General features: G+C 40.5%; 1 protein-coding gene across 3 annotated transcripts in view; it reads right to left on the bottom strand.

Annotated features, from left to right (window-relative positions):
* Window positions 1-19,197, bottom strand: part of TENM2 (teneurin transmembrane protein 2) — a 2,740,530-nt gene that overhangs the window by 2,496,535 nt on the left and 224,798 nt on the right. For all 3 annotated transcript variants that reach the window (XM_085617838.1, XM_085617837.1, XM_085617839.1), the window contains exon 2: window positions 5,129-5,228. The gene's annotated coding sequence lies outside the window, so the exon portion shown is untranslated. The remainder of the gene's footprint in view (window positions 1-5,128; window positions 5,229-19,197) is intronic.

Here is a 19,197-nt window from a genome sequence, read left to right as displayed (position 1 = left end):
TAAGTGACTTGACAGCTTTTATTGTCTGTTCCTTTAATCGTGAGAATGTTTACATTTATTGACTTCACATGTGAGTTACACACTCAATGCAATTTCTGCTTAGAGTTGGTAACCCGCACACTGAGATGTTGTGTGCTATTCTTGTGCTTGGATTAAGTCAGTCAAACTATGTTCATTCAGACATCAACCCCATTAAACAAATCATTTATAAAGAAAAACGTTCTTACGACTACAGTTTTCTTATCTACATATTACAAAATTCATACCATTATAAAACAATATAAAATGCATACAATCAACAATAAAGGTAAAGATATCATGGGAAATTTAAAAAACTATCACTGGAACAAAATGTCCGCCTCTAGCGCCAAACAGATGTTAGAATGTTAAGTACAAGAGGGCAAATTTTTATTAGTGTAGCTGCGTTCCTGAGGGCCGTTCTAGACTGTGTCACTCCAAGCTGCCTACAAATTGAAACGAGCCATCTCCTTCAAGGATGATTATGTACAGGGCAAAATAAAATAATAGGTGCCACAGTCTCAGTTTTATGTTTACATGACATTTGCTATACATGTCTTGGATTAAATCCAGTTGGTTATCCAACTTTACATCTTCATGCCTTTCGTCACCCAGCAACACAACACCTTACCATTTTGACAGAGATGATTGTGAATGTACTATCATTCATTGGTTTAATAATGACTTGTTTAATAACATTTTGCTCTTCGGTGTTATTTACTGGTATAAATATTTTGAAGTCATGATCAGTGTAAAGCTTTTTGTAAAGGAAATCTATCTCTCTAAAGAAAAAATATAAACCTTGGTCGAAGATGATGAATTTGCTGAACCTATTTTCTTTTACAAACATGTAAAAGACAGTAGAGGCTACTGCACGGGAGCTTTCTAGCCTACAGTACCGATTTGGATGTATAACCACTTACCTAATTCTGGTGAGATGGCTTTCTAAACTGCTCCCAAACAGGCTTTCTTTCTTGTTCGCAAAGAAGAAAGTGTACGGTTTTCCATCTCACAGGTGCCTTTGTGTGGGAAACCAAAGAATGTATAATTTCAAGTCGCTGGAGGTCTTCTATTCTGTTGCACAACTGATGCATAAAGAGAGACAGGTGCAATCCAGTAGGAACAATGCCAAATCACCCAAATGAAGGATCAGCTGAAAGTGACAGATCATTAGAGCATATGTAGAGTGTTGCATGTTGTGTAACCCACACAATATGAAGGGATATTATTTTGGTTTGTGTGAATGTGTCATTGAGACATTATGGAGCTCAGGATGGGTTGAAATGGACTTGGAACCTAGATTTAGAGTTTGGCTGGTGGGATATTCCATTATAGGAATGATGGATGTCCTGTCTGCCTCTCTACAAGTCCCATAGGATATAATAAAGTTGTATAGGATGGGCAATGTATCCCTCAAGTTTGCGAGGCAGTGACCTGTCCGCCAAACCCTACATCAGGCCGTTTCTATGCCGAATCTATTTTGCTGTTGGATCTGATCATATTATTCAGTCATTTCTTAATAGAGGAAAGGAGTGTAGTGTGGATGTTTAAATATTAAGAGACTACATTCCCACTTAAAATGTTGTTATGGGTGTAACATTTCAACGTTTAAGGTGATAGATATGGACTCTTCGAAAGAGTCCTGATGCCCTCACCTAGTTGCTGATGAGGCAAAGACAGGATACCATGTTCTTATTCTCCTTTCTTCGTCAACATTTCTTCCTCGGTTACTGATAAAGGCACGTCCAGGAGCCTCCGCTCAAATCGTCAGTGTTCTATATAAGACCCATTTATAAGGCAAATTAATACAAAACCCCACTCAAAAAGAGCGACACTCAACAGAAAGCTGAAAGGCCAATTCCCATTACCATAGCTCAGCAGCGCACACAACTAAAACTTCCAAAAACTTATTGACAATTTCCCCAGAATGATTTACACCTGGTTCTTCCTTCCGAAGTACAGGCTAGGGGAAATAGAGAGGATATACTGGTTTTGACCAGCTATTTTTATGAAAAAAGTGCTAACAATCCAATATTAGTTGGAAACTCTCAGTTTATCGCACCCGAGTATTTTATTACATCACAGTATACTTCACCACAGCAATGCTCACCACAAACTGGGCAATCTGACAAGGAGGAAAAGTGGTAACTTGAAATGTGCAGCTTGCCCCGTTTACACTATGTGAAGACTGGCACATCTAACCAACCATTGCAGTTAACTAGTCAAAGTGGCATGGAGTAGGAGACATAACCACTAAACCGAACGTGACAACCTGGAGTAAAAGAATATTAAACGGCCCATATTAATTGTATTTCATGCAGCATGCCTCTCGTTCCCAGGGACAGAGGGACACTTTTATCAAAACCATCCTAACCATACAATATTATGGTTGAAATGTTCAGTGGTGCTGTTATTCAGCAGACTTTTCAAAATTGTGGTTCATTTTAGCAAAACAGCGGACGTACACAAGACACTTACTAGGCCACCTTGTTTCAACTGGGCTTTGAGTGTGCAAAATACTCAAGGAAATCAACCTTGGCAAATAGAGCCAGCACTGAAGGTACCTGATAGCAGAGACTGCATGCGCCAAGCATGTATACCAACTTCATAACATGTCTCAAAGACAAGTGATGAATTTTGTCATTTGTTTTGTAAAGATTTATACTTTCAATCAACGAGTAAAAGAAAAAAAACAAAAACACATTTCACAAGCATTTTAAAATCACAGAATCGAGACTGCTGCACACTCACAAGGTCAGTTGTTAATCGTTGCATCGGAGTCCATGTTCAGTGTCTACACATGAAATGATCAGCGACATATTTGTGTAGACATAAAGCGATCTAACACGTTGGACAACAATTGCTAAATGCAGCTGCCTTCATCTTCCAATACAATGCCATAACATTCACTTGCCATGATATATTCTGGCATTTCATAGGGAAATGCCAGACCTGTCTCAAAACAATGCCTCTTGGAAAAAGTGTGAAATTTGGTGATTTACAAAACTTCAACTTTCACATGAAGGCCAATGTCTTCCTTCATAGGACACATTTCGTACAATAACATTCATACAGTAAGTAATCAGTGGCATGCTTCCGTCTGACGTCGTCATATAGCATCAATACTAATGGAACCCTGTCTCCAAACCAACAACATATTCAAGCAGCTTGATTATGTATTTGGCGTGTGTGAATCCTCCTTGGCACATTTTCAGGTATTTACACTGCGCAATTCCTAGAAGGCCATCAACACTGTACAACTCACAATTGAGTCAATTAGCTCGTGGCGGATCTCAAGTGAGCAAATGTTAGCGGTGCAAGAGTTAATCATGGCGCGTGCTCTCGCTGTGCGCTGCCAGCTTCAGTTCGAGCGGTGTCTGCTTCCCCCGTTTCAAGCAGCCGCGCAACAGCGCGCGCTCAGTCATAGGCAGTGTGAACGCCACACCTGAAAGGGGAACCTTGTTCATGTACTATACTAATACTTAATGTGTTGCTTCCTGGTTTATTGGTTTAAAGCGTACGTGGTTTCTACTGTGTGGCCTTGATTTAGCACTCAAATACATTTGTGGCCAACATTTACCACAGAAGCAGCAGGACTGCGCAAAAAGCTATCCTGGCACAGGAAGTGATTTTTTTGCAGCATGCCACAGGTAACCCATAAACATTTTTTCACGAAAAAGAAGAAAAAAGTCGTATCTACTATTTTAGTGTATTTGTTACTATACTAACAACCCTGCAGATGTATTCTATTTCAAGTGCATTTATTTGAAACGATTCACGTCAAAACACCAGGATGTGATATTTAACAGTTATTGCGGTGCTGAGAAATAACCACTGGCCTGCTGGCTGATTGGACTATGCATTCAGTGTAGGAAGCCTTTCATCCCCCCGAGGTCGGTTAAAATGAGTGCCAGTTCTATGGCTAACAGCAACCAACAACACGTGCGGTTTACAAATACACAAAGTACATTTTGCGAGCTAGGGTAACAAGACCATCTTACCATTATACATTTTTTCATGTATGGAAACGATTTAAAATATGTGGAATGAACAACACTGTATTTAAACAAGTGCTTTCAAGTGGATTAGCTACCCAACTAATGAATGAGTTTAATATGATACAATGTGCTGGATTGGGGCCTTAAATTGTGTTCCACCAGATAGGACACTGTAAAGTTGTGTGGCAAAACCAGTCTAATAATTTCTACGTCATACATTCAACTTTCAAGGGAAAGAACCGCCATTGCATTTCAATTTGACTACTTTTCCGATAAATAGTGTGCCATGGCGGTAATCGATTTCTTATGTGGAGGATGCTTTTTAATGCAGATAATTGTTCCTTACGTTTTTTTTTTTTTTTTTTGCAAAATCACTCAATCTGTCAAATATAATTTAGTGAAAAGACTTTTAAAAAGTCAATCTTCCATAAAATGCGTACAAATCAACATGTTTAACTACATTCAATATGCAATATTTTCAGAAGCTACATTGCATATATACATATGAGTTTACCTATTAATTATTAAAATACAACCCCGACACAAAAAGCTATTGCTCTGTTCAACAAAAAGAAGATAATTAATTAGTTTACATCATGGAAAACTAAAAGTCTGATTTCCAAACTAGTGGGGGTGTACAGTCACTACAGCCTATACAAAAAACACAACCACAGTTCTAGCTTAAACCGGAAGTGGATTTTATGATAAAACATATGCTCTAGCAGAGACACATCCCAGAGTAAACAAAATAGCTAACCTCCTATCAGTATTGCACAATGTGCACCCAAAACTATCCAATGTGGCTGCAGGGTGACATGCATGACTATGTACATAAAAAAAGAATACATTCCTCAAATGTCATTGTAATTTTTTTATTTTAACAAAGACAAATTTACTCTCATCAAAATTATTGCCCCACATAGCTCTTTGTTTCTTTTAAATCACACCATAAAAAGAAACAAATATTCATATCATATTAAAGACTAAATATCATCATATGCCTTAAAAAAGCAACGATTCGTGAGGGGTCCTACGAGCTAATTAAGGTGAAATGCAAAAACTTTGTCACATGAAACAACGATATCTTTATTCTAGAATATTATTCAACTTACCAAAAACTGTGCTTTTCAAATAACCATTCAGTGGCATTTAGGAAGATAAGAAATCAATGGAGAAACCACCTGTCATTCTGCCACTTCAGACTGGAAACATCTGTTGAAGGAATACATTGAAAAAATTAGGGAATGTTTTGTTTGAAAATATTAAATATGGCTGCAGATTATTCAGAACTCGGCTTCAGAATTGCTCTCAACCTCCCAATAGTATAGCTATTGGAGGAGCTCCAATGGATATACATACATAAGCACAATAGAAAGCTCCTTACCCACACCTTCAAGGCACTACCTAACATTGGTCCAGCATACCTCAGCAATCACATCTGATTTCACAAACCTTCCAGACACCTCCGCTCATCCAGACTCCTACATGCATACATCCAATGAATACGGAAAAGAAGATCTGATATCGACCCTTCTCCTGTATCTCTTCGAAAACATGGCATGGCTTGCCATTACAAATAAGAGCCTCCTCATCACTTATTGAATTCAGCAAGGAGTTGAAGACTTGGCTTTATGAGTAGTCCCGCTAGTACCTAGTTTGGCTAAACTCACACCTGACCTTTGGCCTGATACACTATTTGCGAATTCTATTGCGCTAGCGATTCTGATTCTGTTTTCGTCTAAGCGGCACGTTCACCACATTGAGTGAGATTGTGTGATTACCCACCACTTTATTTTGGATGCATGCGGGTTCATTTTAACCAGGGACTTCGGGAGATTTCCCGTTATACCTCTAGGTTACACTGGTGCACCGGTACACTTTTACTCTTGTTAGAGTATATTGACGCCCACTGATTTCATTATAACAGTAGTGGGTATGTATTTTATGTGTGTGGCTCCTGATCGCTAAAAATGATATGCATAAGATCGTGTGAGTCCAAGTCCTCACTAACAAGGAGGTTCACTGAGTGCTGTATGACCGTCTTACGCACACTACTTCAATTGGCAACCACAATGAGCATTGATCCTGCAACAGAATGACGATTACATGTATTATATGTTTGTCCTGTGTTCATATGTTTTATTTTCACAATGTTTTCCCTTTCGACGACTTGAAGGAAGGTAGTCCTAACCGTGAGTAGCTGGTTAGGTTTTAACAGTGACCAAGGGCAGGGTACACCTTAGCGAGTGTACACCCCCCGGGTCACGTTCACTGGTCCTGACGAAATCCCGGTAATAGCAACTGATGGTTGAAACATGTACACCTTTTTTTCACTTTCAACTCACTATAAGATACCGTAGGTCAATTTAACCTATCATGGTATCTATATCATTTTAACATTGTCCAAATTGCCCCAGAATAAAATATTTGGATTGGGTTTAATTTGGCCAATTTTTAACCTAAATTCACTATTCACCTTCACACAAAAACCAGCTCCACTGTAGTCAGGTGTCGCAGCACACCTGGATGGCACTCGGCTGTCCAGGTGGGACCCCGATGATGAAGCATGTCACCAACCAGGTTGGTGAGTGAGGGGTCTTCTTAAGAAAGACATTTTCTTTCCTTTGCTCTACGTTCCAATACCCCATAGACAGTTTTCTGTCGATTGGGAGTACTCCTTTGCTTTGATATTAAACTCACACCTGGCCAGTACCAGGATACCCTCCTGGGTGCTAGCGTGCTCTTCAAATCTGCATAATAAGACATAACAAGGTGCCTTCTACAGTATTGTCACTGTTGTAAGCTGGTGATATTCTCATTATAAGTACCTAATAACCTTTAAACACATGTAATACATTTAGTACCATGGGCAGAAAAGTATTTAACAGAATCTCTCAGTTTACAATTCTGAAATATATTTCAGATTTGTTAGGTGTTTACAGTGAAACATCATGTCTGCCTATTTACCTCTGGAAATCTTCACTCAGTTCTAACTGTTTCCACTTTATGATTTAAAATCTCTGCAGGAAGAGTAGTCCAAAGATAATACGTTCACATTTCATTCCTGAAACTTGGAATCACCATGTTTATCTTACATGTTGTTAGAACTGGGGGTCTCTAGTTGGCAGAGGTAGGTACCTTTGACCAAATAGGGACCCTTGCTTCTAAGTCAGGGAAAGGGGATTACACTACTGGATAACCCCTGCTCACCCCCTTAGTAGCTTGGCACGAGCAGACAGGCCTATCTCAGAGGCAGTGTGTTAAGCATTTGTGAACACATACAGAAATACAGTGAAAACACTACAGATGGACACCACACAGGTTTTATAAAAATAAGTATTCTTTATATAGACTTAACACAAGACCACAAACGACAAAAATCCACAATACTGTACTCAAAATTGACTTAAAGATGGTAGAATTAGCTTAGTTCAAGTTGTTGGTAAATGCGACACCTTTCTCACAAAAGTACCTGGATGCGTAACGCAAAATAAACAAAAGGCTTGCAGCGTTGGAGATGCGTTGGTTCCTTGCTTCGGGGGAAACGATGCGTCGCGTCTCAATGCTTGCGCAGAGTAGGGGATGTGACTTGACCCTTACCGGAGAGGAGGTGATGCGTAGGTTCTCGTGCTGCAGCCCGGTTGCGATGTGGCAAGATAGCGCCTCAATGCGATGCGACAATCCGGTGCGATGCGATAAAATGGCGCCATTGATGCGACGACGTTGAGACGATGCGACATGCCCTGGCAGCCTTGCGGCGACTCTGTACTTTGAAGCCGCAACAGGCCCTGTGACACGCTTCTCCGATGGTGCGACGGCTCCCCTCACGGTTGCTCCGTGCTTCTCCGGTGATGCGACAGCAGACAGCTGCGACGAAGGCACGCTTCTGGGAGATGCGGCGGTAGCACGCTTCTCCAGCGATGCGATGACTACAGCTGCGGCGGTGACACGCTTTTTCTCGTTGGGTCGCGCTTCCAGCTCCCAGCGACACGCAGGCATCTGCAGATAGAATTCCCAGCAAGGGTATTCAGAGGGGAGCTGGTGGTGAAGTCTGTTGTCCCTGAAACTTCAGCAGGAGGCAAGCACAAGTTCAAGCCCTTGGAGAAATATTCTGAAAGATGATGAAAGTTCTGTAAAAGTTCCTGCTCCTCTCCTTGGCAATAAAGACACCACTGCGGGCCAACCCAACAACACAGCACACTGGCAGGGGGGCAGTCCAACTCCTACAGCTTCCTTTAGTTCTTCTACTTGGCAGAGGTTTCTTCTTGTTGTTCCAGAAGTGATCTAAAGTCTTGAGGTTTGGGTCCCCATATTTATACTACTTTTCTCTTTGTTCTCTGATGGCAGAGAGGCCTTTGCCTAGTCCAAACCAGTTCTGGTCAGTCCTGGAGCACTTTGTTTACCTGACTCCTCCTTTCCTTTCAGAGTGCAGGGCGGAGACATCAGACACACCACAGGAGGTGGAGCCAGCATTGTGGAGGGAAGGCACAGCCCTATTCAGGTCCCAGGTGCAACTCCTCCCACACATCTACATGCAGATCTTCCTATTCAGCCCTGTGCTGACTCACCCTCTCTCCTGGAATCCCCAGCCGCTGTCACTCACAGAACCAGACACACAATACACAACCTAGCAGAGGCAGGCTTGGACAGTTAAGCAAGAAAATACCTACTTTCTAAAAGTGGTATTTTCAAACACAGGATGTTAAAACCAACTTTACTAAAATATGTATTTTATCATTCTGAGTTCAGGCATACTAAACTCGAATTTCTACCTAGTTCCCCGAGTCAGTTAGGATTATAAGATGTAATAATCAAACTGCCCATTCTGGCCTAAGGGGAACAGGTAGCCTTGCAATAGTGAAAAACGAAAATGGCTGTAATTCACTATTAGGACATGCCACACACACCAGGGCTTATCCTACCTTATACTTACAATGCACCCTGCCCTTGGGTCTACCATAGGGGTGTCTGATATGAAGAAAAAGGGAAGGTTTAGGGACTGGCAAGTGGGTGCACTTGGTCAGTCAGCATGGCAGTACCAGACTGCACATAGGCTCTGCAATGGCAGACCTGAGACACACTTTACAAGCTGCTTCTGTGGGTGGCACAACCAGTGCTGCAAGCCCACCAGCAGCATTTGACTTACAAGCCCTGGGCACACATGGTGCACTGTACTAGGGTCTGACAAGTAAATCAAATAACCCAATCATGGAGTCACTAATCAATACATCAATTCAACATAGGGAGCACCTGCACTGTAGCACTGAATGGCAGTGGCACAGTGCCCAAAGCATCTAAACCAGCAAAACATATCAAAAACAGAGGAGGCAATCAGAAAAATGGAAGGGAGACTCATGCCAATGGTACCAGGTCTAACACATGCACATAGTGAAATCCATACATTACATTGTATTAACCCCTTTAAAACACACCAAACAATATACACAGGCAATCCATCAGGCTATCAGTAATTCTTTTCTGTATACAACATATTAAATCCACAAATTCATATCCCAGAACCTGTATTGATAATTCTTATAACATAGATATATATGCCTTCACACAATAAATTCCCAAAAACTGTATGTAAGCCTTTCACTCAATCCATCATCAACAACCCAATCATATGTTCTTACACATATTATGATTTTAAGCACCACAAAAACAGATTTGCACATACATTTTATATTTGAAAATGGCTTCTCAAAAATCCAACCGATCTCTTCCTACCTACCTGGAATACCGTCTAGTGATGACAATGTAAAAAATACATCTGAGAGTAAATGTACTTTTGTAACAGAGAACCCAGGAGGGAAATCATGTGTATGCCTAGCAATAAAATGTGTCTCAGACCAGGATAATAAAATAGTTTTACAGTCTTCAAGATGAGAGTTAGCAGGGTTGAAACATGCATCTGATGATTATTAGAGGACATGGAGATTGTGTTACCTTCAATGCTAACAATAAAACTGCTTTTTACAGATACAATAGAGCTGGTGCTAAAGCAACACATTTTAAGCATCCAACTGAAGAGTTTAATTACTCTTGATTTTTTTTAATCCCTTTCTGGAATTCACAATGTTCAAAAACAGCAAAAGGAATAGTCAGTTTCTACACCTTCTGCCTACTTACACAAATAAATATGTTTGCCCTTCAGGTTTCCAGTCAGTCAAACACAATGGTGGAACTTATACCATCTTGCTCTTAAGTTGATAGCGATAATATTTTGATTAATAAGACCTATTACACCACCAAAGAGACAGCGTTCACTGGAATGATGGCTTACTCAAGGCAATATGATAGGTTTCACTCTAAGATCACATTTTTCATTTTTTTGTCACAAAACTGTGCAAAAACTACGGAACAGTGTAGAAATTGCTGAACAATGCAACACCATAGTTGGTATAAATGTAAGAGTTTACATATCTTTAGAACCTATTTCACTTGCTATTTATTTCAATGGGTTTTGAAAAATTCATAATCGCAAAAGAGAGTACAGCTGTAAGATACATAATTCAGGATCCATTGATTTGTATCTAAAATACAATCCCAAACTGATCTTCTAAATAGTTTTGGCTCACTGAGGATGCATGTGGAGATCAACAATGCTATCTATATATATATTCCATGGTATAGTATATAGTATATAGTATCTAGTATAATAGATAACCAGAGGGACCTTCCTTAGGCTCATAACAAAAATTCTTCCTGCTTGGAGAGTTCTCGCCAAAAGTCAATGGCTTCACTAGACCCTTGTCCAAAGGCTATTTGGCTTCTGGATGCACTCTTTAGCTACATGCCTGTTTCCTTTCCCTGCTAAAGATTTTTGACTTTCAATGGACCCGAGCTCCATTATGGTCAACCTCAAACGCAACTTAGTCCGAGTCCACCACAATCAGTTGAACACGTTTGATGCTTAACACTTTTTGACACCTGTTAAATCTGGGGGTCTCTAGTTGGCAGAGGTAAGTACCTTAGACCAAATAGGGACCCTTGCTTCTAGTCAGGGTACAGGACACACACGGTAGATAACCCCTGCTCACCCTCTAGGTAGCTTAGCTCGAGCAGACAGGATTATCCCCAAGGCAATGTGTAACGTATTTGCAAGTAACAACCACAATGACCCCCCCCCCGGTACACCACAAATGTAGACCACACAGGTGAGTATATTAAAAATATAACTTTATCTAGTTTCAGCAGTAAGATTCAACCGTCATAGCATTGCACATTAATCTTCCATTTCTCTTTAGCTTTCTCGGATCGCTAGAGCGCTGCAGGCCCACTAGTAGCATCTGTCATCACCAGCCCTGGCACACACAGTGCACTTTACAAGGGACTTCATGGTGATACAAATATGCCAATCAGGTATATCCAATCAATACGATAGTTTACACAGGGAGCACTTACACTCTGGCACTGATTAGCAGTGGCAGAGTGTCCAAAGCATCTAAACCAGCAAAAACGAAATCCAGCACAGCATCAAAAATCCAGGTAGCAGAGGCAAAAGATAGGGGAAAAATCCACACCAAGGATGTCAGGTCTAACAACACCATTTTTAATTTGAACTTTTAAAAGCTATACTTCTGGTTCTCCTTATCAGATTTTGGTATTTTTTATGTCCTTATATTAATTACAATTTTCATTTTTTTTCTTCTAAATTGGGATTTTTATTGCGTTGTGTTTTAACTCTATTGCTGTTATGGTACTGCATATGTACTTTCCTCATTGCCTCCAACTTAAACAGTCTGCTCTGTGCCATTGCTACCGTGGTATTGAGCTTCAAGTTAGTTCAGCGAAAGTTATGATTCACCCTGACAAGGATTGTGTAGCCACCCCCTTAACTAATAATGCAATTTTTTTCAATACTGTTATGTATTAGAAGCCATTGATTTTATCTCACACTTATAAACCCTTTATTGAAGGGTTATAAACAATTCCCAACTGTTAAGTCAAGGACAATCCAATTACCAAAAGGAGAACATATCCACATGTTATGCTTAAGAATTTCACTTGAACACATTGGTAAGAAACAAACTAAAATGGCAGTTTTTTCATTGCACTGAATACCAACTATTGTAATGTGTTCTATTGTTCATAAATAAAGATATTTAGATGAAAAGTTGGTGACATAATTATGATCACATTGACATATTTTCAACATTCCACTAATGCAACTATTGTAAAGGTAAAAGAAATGATGTTAACATAGTTCATCTTTTTTCCAATGACCCAGGATTCTTTCCTAGTTCAATGTTAGGTAATGGTTTGTCTAAAATTAAATCCCCAAACCAACAAAAAAAGAGAGGAAACCAATGACAAAAATGAGTAGGTATGAATTCCGCCTTCATTTCCAGGGGGTAAATACCATCTACTTACAGAGAACGGTTTTGTGTATGAAACCCTACTTTAATAAAATTATAATAATAATTAGTTTTTAAATCAATTATATGTGCACCAGATTTTTGAAGTAACAGTAGGGTCAACATATGTATATGTCATATCCAAATCATGTTATTGACTTGCTATAAATAATAAGAGGTTAAAGGCTGAATAGTTGTTATTGTTTCATGAATATGAATGAAGCATCCATCCTTACCCAACAAGTGGCATTTAAATAGTTATATATAGCTTCCTAGTAAGATCAATAGGAGGAGGCCCCAATCTATGTACCATTTTCACTTGGCATGTAAAAAGAACTTCAAACCTTGAGAAATGCTCAAAAAATGTCTGACACTAAAGGTTTTGTTAGGGCCTGACAGGAGATGGTATGTTCAGCTTATGTTGCTTCTACAGGACTCAGAACCATTTTTTTGTGCAGAACTGTCATTTTGGCTGAAACATATCCGTTTTGGGCAAAAGTAGAGAGAAGATGGATCCTTTGGATGAGAAAGGGTCACTAATTTGTAATGGGGTGATACTACCAATAAGCATAATTGTACTAGGTGACAACACAGCTCATTGAAAACACTCTGCTCATCCCAACAGAAGTGGGTCAAGGTGCAGATTCTTCCTCAGAGAAATGTGGGATAGCTTCAAACAGTACAAAACAACTTTAAAGTTAAACAGTCACATTGCAATAAAATTATCAAACCAACTTCGAAAACAAAAAGATACATGCAATGTCATAAGCTGACAAGAATGAATACAATGGAATTAAGGAAAGGGGAAATATGGATTTTTAAATATTTACAGCAAACAGCAGTGGAAAAGTGACATTAAAAGTCAATGTTTACTAGAGGTATAGATCCAATTTCACCCTGAATGCAAAGGAAAGGGTGTCATCAGTCCTGAGTATTATCGCAGTTTGTCAATATTTCTTTTTATATTCATTTTCTTCTAGTGGGGCCAGGTAGATTCTGAAGCCAATGAGGGTCACTCTGAGTTGGATATGCTGTGGTCAAGAGTCTGTCGAAACCTTCAGTGTTCGCAACTCAAGCTCTAACTGGGTCAAAGATGGATTTTATAGATAAGGATATTTTACTTTGGGGATACATCTGAAACCTTGCTATTCTCCCGAGCATTATGTTTGCACTTATGACTTCATTACGAGTGTCCATTAATTCCAATGTTAAATAACTGAAGTTACTATGCCTATAAGAGCTATAAGTTCTGAGCAAACATCACATCCTTCAGTCTCAGATATTTTAACTTTTTAAAACATGTCTCTGTAGAACCTTAAGGTTTCACTCTGGCTATCTGCTAACTCCGCACCACCAGAGTTAATGGAAAACCTGAAATGCATTTACCAAGTACCGGTCTGGGACACTCCTAATGAGAAACGTAGGGATTTATTACGAGTATGGCGATCCTTAGGACAGCCGTATTCTTGGTGGTGGTCCGACCACTGCCACAATGCGGGTCAACCCACAGTATTCTGATTGTAGCAGTCGGGCTGCCACAAGACCGCTGGCTCCACTAGGATCAAGGATCCCACTGGGCCAGTGGTCTGCAACTGGCCTGAATATGCTGGCAGGGCCGCTGCCAGCACTGCTGAGCATATTACGAGTTGCCTATCCACTGCCCTTTTCATGGCAGTGAACCCGTTGAAAAGGGTGGCAGAGAGTCAGCTAAAGGGGCCCTAACAGGGCCTCCTCCCAGATTTGGGCCTGGGTATGCATGCGGGGAGGGCACATGTCATGCCCCCCTGTAATTGCACCCCTGTTCCTTCACGGTATGGCATGCCACACTGTTGGCCCAGTTCTAACACACACCATGCAGGAATGTGCTGCAGGCACTGCCACAGTGGCGGGCTGCATATTAGACTCTCCTTTCAGCCTCACAACCCACTGACATGAGACTACCTCAGCGCCGTCCACCAGCCATGGATTACACTTGTAGTGCGATGGGGGCGGGTGCACTACGGGCTTGGGGGTGCTCCTATCAGCGCGACGGTGGCAGGCTGACAGGAGGACTGCCAAACTCGTAATAAGACGCCAAGTCTTTTTGCCTGTTCTCAGTTTTCTCCATTAAGTCGCTGAAGGAAGGTGTGGTAGCTTCGTGTTTTAGCTGTTCGGATACTTCTCTTACCATGGCAGTCTGAAATGCTAGTGGAAAAACCTGCAACCAACCACAACTGGCATTCCTAATCTGGGCAAACAAAAGCCTATTTTGGGAAGACTTTGTTGCCTTTTCCTTTTCCCGCAAAGGGATAGATAGGTGACAATGTCTTACTTTTTGTTGATGCTGGTAAAGTCAAGTGTGGTTTCTCCTACAGCTCCAGGTCCTTCGGGAAAGTGTCTAGGGTTCAGAACTTTCATCAGCAAGGACCTTCCAAAACTGGGATTGTGCATCTAATCTGTGTAACCCGACGTTGCAGGGAAAACCTCCAAATGATGCAGAAAACATGGACAAAAAGTAGCAGTAATGTAACAAGACCAACACCTTGATTCCCTCGTGCATAGGTATAAAAATTGGGACCAAAGATTCTTGAAATATCTTTTAAGGTGGAGGAGGCAGAGCACGTTTTGCAATTAGGACAAGGGTGTGTGATATTATTGGATTAAAAATAATGTGGAGTGTACCATATAGACTATATTGAGGAATTTAACAAAATATCAGGCAATAGTGCTTTGAAGCTATACAGTTAGGACTTTTAGGTGCAAATGCAATGGAAATGCTGATCGATGTTAGGGGTTTCAGCCTGTTATCTGGTGTGCATATGCCCTCATGTACAAACAGGCTAGCCAAATATATGTGTCAGTAGGCCTGCACTCTTATACCTCAGTATTCAATGATCCATAGATAATATTTCACAGCAATGTGTCCTTACAATGTTATTTCTATTCATGCTTTGAGATACTTGTCAACGATCATGAGGACAGGCCCTGCATTTACATGGTAATTCATGCTGCCACTGTTACAGTAGGTAAACTCTGACAAATATTATTTTTCCATCTCTCCAGATTTGATCAACAGACTGGCCATTTCAGAGCACTACTGACACTTGTTGAAGTGACAGCTTCGTGACACTCTTCCCCTCTGTTGTCTAAAGTCCTCAGCTGCTCATTTTCCGGTTGACTGCTCTGAAAAGGTAATACATGACGCTCCATCTACCTGCATGTCACGGATTTTGCCGCAGGGCTTCTGTTAATTAAAGGCCCACCGTCTACGCATTTCTGCAAACATTTTAAAAACAGTACATTTCTTTATGTGTCAAATCTAAAGTCTACAACATTATATCACAATTTAAAATAGCTCGTTAGGCCGACTGTCTGGAAGGTTTTTCTACGCCGCTTAGCCATGGAAGTCAATTAATGAGCCTTCCAGACAATCGGCAGCATTGAATATTCTAGTAAACAAGTGCTTTACCAATGCGATTTATCACCAAATTAAACCGCTTTTCATTCATCTAATGAAGAATAACACAAAATTACCTTCTTGTGTAAGCGAACAGATTTGATGATCTCTATTTTTTCATTTGAAATGTCAAGTGGAAAACAACTTTGTTATGTTCGGCACATCCACATTGCTTAAGAAGGTCTAATGAAGTTATTTGTAACACAGCTATGCCATGAATAATTATTACGGCCGTCAGATATTTATTTTGTAACAGTGTCTGAATTTTCTAAATCTACTGGGCTTTATATCGTTGACAATACCTCTATTTCTGTATGTGTTGATTTACCTGCTTATGAAGAAAAGGGCTTTATATTTTATTATAGTATACCATTATGTACAGAGCACTGATCACTTGTGAGGGTATTCAGGCGCTGAGCAGGAGGGGAGGGGGAGGACGCCGGGAGGTGATTCCAAAAGCCAGGTCTTCAGCTTCTTGGGGAACACAAGAAATGATGAGTGGCTCTGATGTGCTGTGGGAGGTCGTTCATGCTTTGTGTAAGGATGTAAGAAAAGGCGCAACTTCCTGTTCTGCTGCTGTGTCTGTGGGGTACCTGTGCCAGTGAGAGTCCGGCGAGCAGAGGTGTCTCAAGGGTTGGCGGAAATGTATGCGGCTGCTGAGGTATGTGGGGCCAAGTTGTGTAGTGCTTTGTATGTGTGCATGAGGAGTTTGATTTGGTCATATTTTGCAACTGCTTTGGGCAGACATTTGATAGTGGAACACTCTTCACAGGACTGAATGTTAGCAGGGATATTCATTCCTTATATGGATTACTTGGAGTAGAATTATTTCTCTTTGGGTGTAAATCCCTTAATAGGGTATAAGGAATCATCTTCAATATCAGATAGTGACATGCAAGTCCTAGAAGGCATCTGAAAGTATGAGAAATTCTGAAAAAAATGTCAAGCTTTTTAGTCAATTCTGAAAGAAATTCTGGCTATGACATGCATCCAATGCAAAAATGTACGTGCCTCAGAAATGTGTTTTTGTTTTTTCGTAAAACATAAATTGATGCGATAGTGATGTTTTAACCACCTGAAGTTTGTTCACTAATCTAGTAGGCAGCCCACAACCCAAAACATACAGAGTAGTTAATGCAAGAAGCCACTGCTGCTCAGACTACTAAAGGTCTGTCATGGACCATAAGGAAGGGAAGAATATTCCTGAGGGTAAATAAAAATAGGACACAAAATCCATACAATAGTGCTTATATGGGCTTAAAAGGACATAGTAGCATCTAAAATGAAGTGAGTGTTCTATGGTGGTCGTCAGTAAGTGAATAGCATGAAGAAGCTGTAGTTGGGATTCCATGCAAAGAGGATTGTTTTGTGATAAAAGAGGAGAAACTATGTTTTTTCAGTATTTATTTGTAAGTATTTTGATCTCATCCAGTCATTGACCTCCTTTAAGCTGGAGTTCAATAAAGAAAATTATTAGTGCTACGATATTTGCACCACATAAGAAATAGTGTCTGTCTAATACAGTGTGAACTGTCTCCAAAGTAAATTATGTTAAAAAAATAACACCAATTTTAAATACTGAACTATAGGGTTATAATACTCGTCACTGATCAGGTCTCAGTCAATAGCCAAACAACTTCATTGTGATAGAAATGAAATTGCCATGTTAATGATATTAGCCAGAATTATTTGAATATTCCAGGTCAAAACCAATGCAATCATGGTGCTGCTCAAAAATTCTGGTATGCTGCTAACAAGATGGTCATTGTATCACACTTATAAGGTTGTTACCTACTGCTCATATTTTTCAGGGTGGCTTTTGAATTGTCCTGGTATCTACTGAACGCACGGCCTGTTAGGGGTGCCTCTTAAATATACAGGGCACTCAGTATGCCAGGTTTGCTGCTCAAATGTTCCCAGGTATGTCTGAGTGACTCTACCTTAGCCATTTAAAGAGGCTGAAACTTTTTAGTATGCAATTGCCATTATTAAAATATTGATCAGTGTTCCATTGTCCACTAAATATTTAGTGGCATGGCTCCATCTGGAGCTTACCACAGGCAACCTAAGTTTTGCTGCACAGTACTTAGCAAGAGTAGTATGGTAAAAGTAGAGCAAACATTATGTGCACACCCCTCTCCTTTCTCAGTATATCTGCATTGGATAGAACCACCAACTGGATAATCGTGTATCTCTTGTAGGCTACTGTAGAGAATGCTCCACCTTATGTTTGTTTTTCAGTGAGCACTGTCCTCATCGATAGATGCAGTCACTAATCATGCTTATTTTGGCCCATTTAAAAGTGTTCCCAGGAATAAGAAATTGGGCTATTAGTTGAGGGAGGTAACAAGCCAACTGAAGTAATAATCACAGTCCTTGTCAGGGTGAGCCTTAAAAGTTGCTAAATAATCTGAGCTCAACACCCTAGGAGCTACGGTAGATGGACTTAACGTAGCGGCAATGTGTAAAGTATTTATGCAGTACTAAAACATTAATAAAATTCAAAATGCAAAATAATAAAAATACCAAAGTGATTTAGAAAAATAGAGTGAAATTTACTAAACACATTGACAAAAACTTAATTAATAGAACCATAGATATGAATTTTTAAAGTTTTAAGTAGAAACAGCACTAAGAGCCCAAAGTGTCTATGATAGTCAAAGGTCGAAGCAGAACAGGACTTAGGCACAATTTGACTCTGACCGCAATGGAGCACGGGATGGGTACACTTCCCAGGTCATCCTAGTCAAAGATTTCCCCTGCTAATTTTAGTTATTTAAATCCCAATCCATTACAGGAGTACCTTAGGGGAGGCACTTAGAGACTCAGTGTGTTATGCAGAGGTCACAGCAGGGCCCAGTCCAGGTCCAGTTGTTACTGGTCAGCTGGGCAGTTGCAGGAAATGGCCATCTGGAGCTTGTTTTTTAGCTTTAACATGAGGTCTGGCTTATGACATTTCAAGTCCACTTCTTTGCCTGGGGTACCAGGGCAAAAGCAGGTCCAGTCTTCTAGTCTCTTTCCAGGGCTCAAACAACAGGTTCAGTCCTCTTCTGATGTTCCATAGGTCCAGGAGTGTTCTGAAGTGGGTGACTGAAGGTGCCACATGTGTTCTCGGCACAAGCTTGTGGGAGGGAATGATCACTAGGAATGCCCAAACCTACAGGGTAAAGGTTCCCAGTGCCAACTCTACCAACTATGGGAATTTTTAAGATGGTGGAAGTCTTCGGCCACACTAAACTTGGGCTCTGAGAGCTAGGCATGTATGTTGGGTGCGTACTATGGTAATCCTAGTGTCCTTCCACATCTAGCACTAAAAGCCATCTTTCGGGAGTCCCTACACCCCAACAAACTTTGAGACAGGTGTCGGATAAGATCAAAGCTGAGC

The sequence above is a fragment of the Triturus cristatus genome, chromosome 7, assembly GCF_964204655.1.
Source record: "Triturus cristatus chromosome 7, aTriCri1.1, whole genome shotgun sequence".
Classification (NCBI taxonomy): domain Eukaryota; kingdom Metazoa; phylum Chordata; class Amphibia; order Caudata; family Salamandridae; genus Triturus; species Triturus cristatus.
Note: the sequence above shows the minus strand (reverse complement) of the source record. Positions and strands in the feature narration are given on the sequence as shown.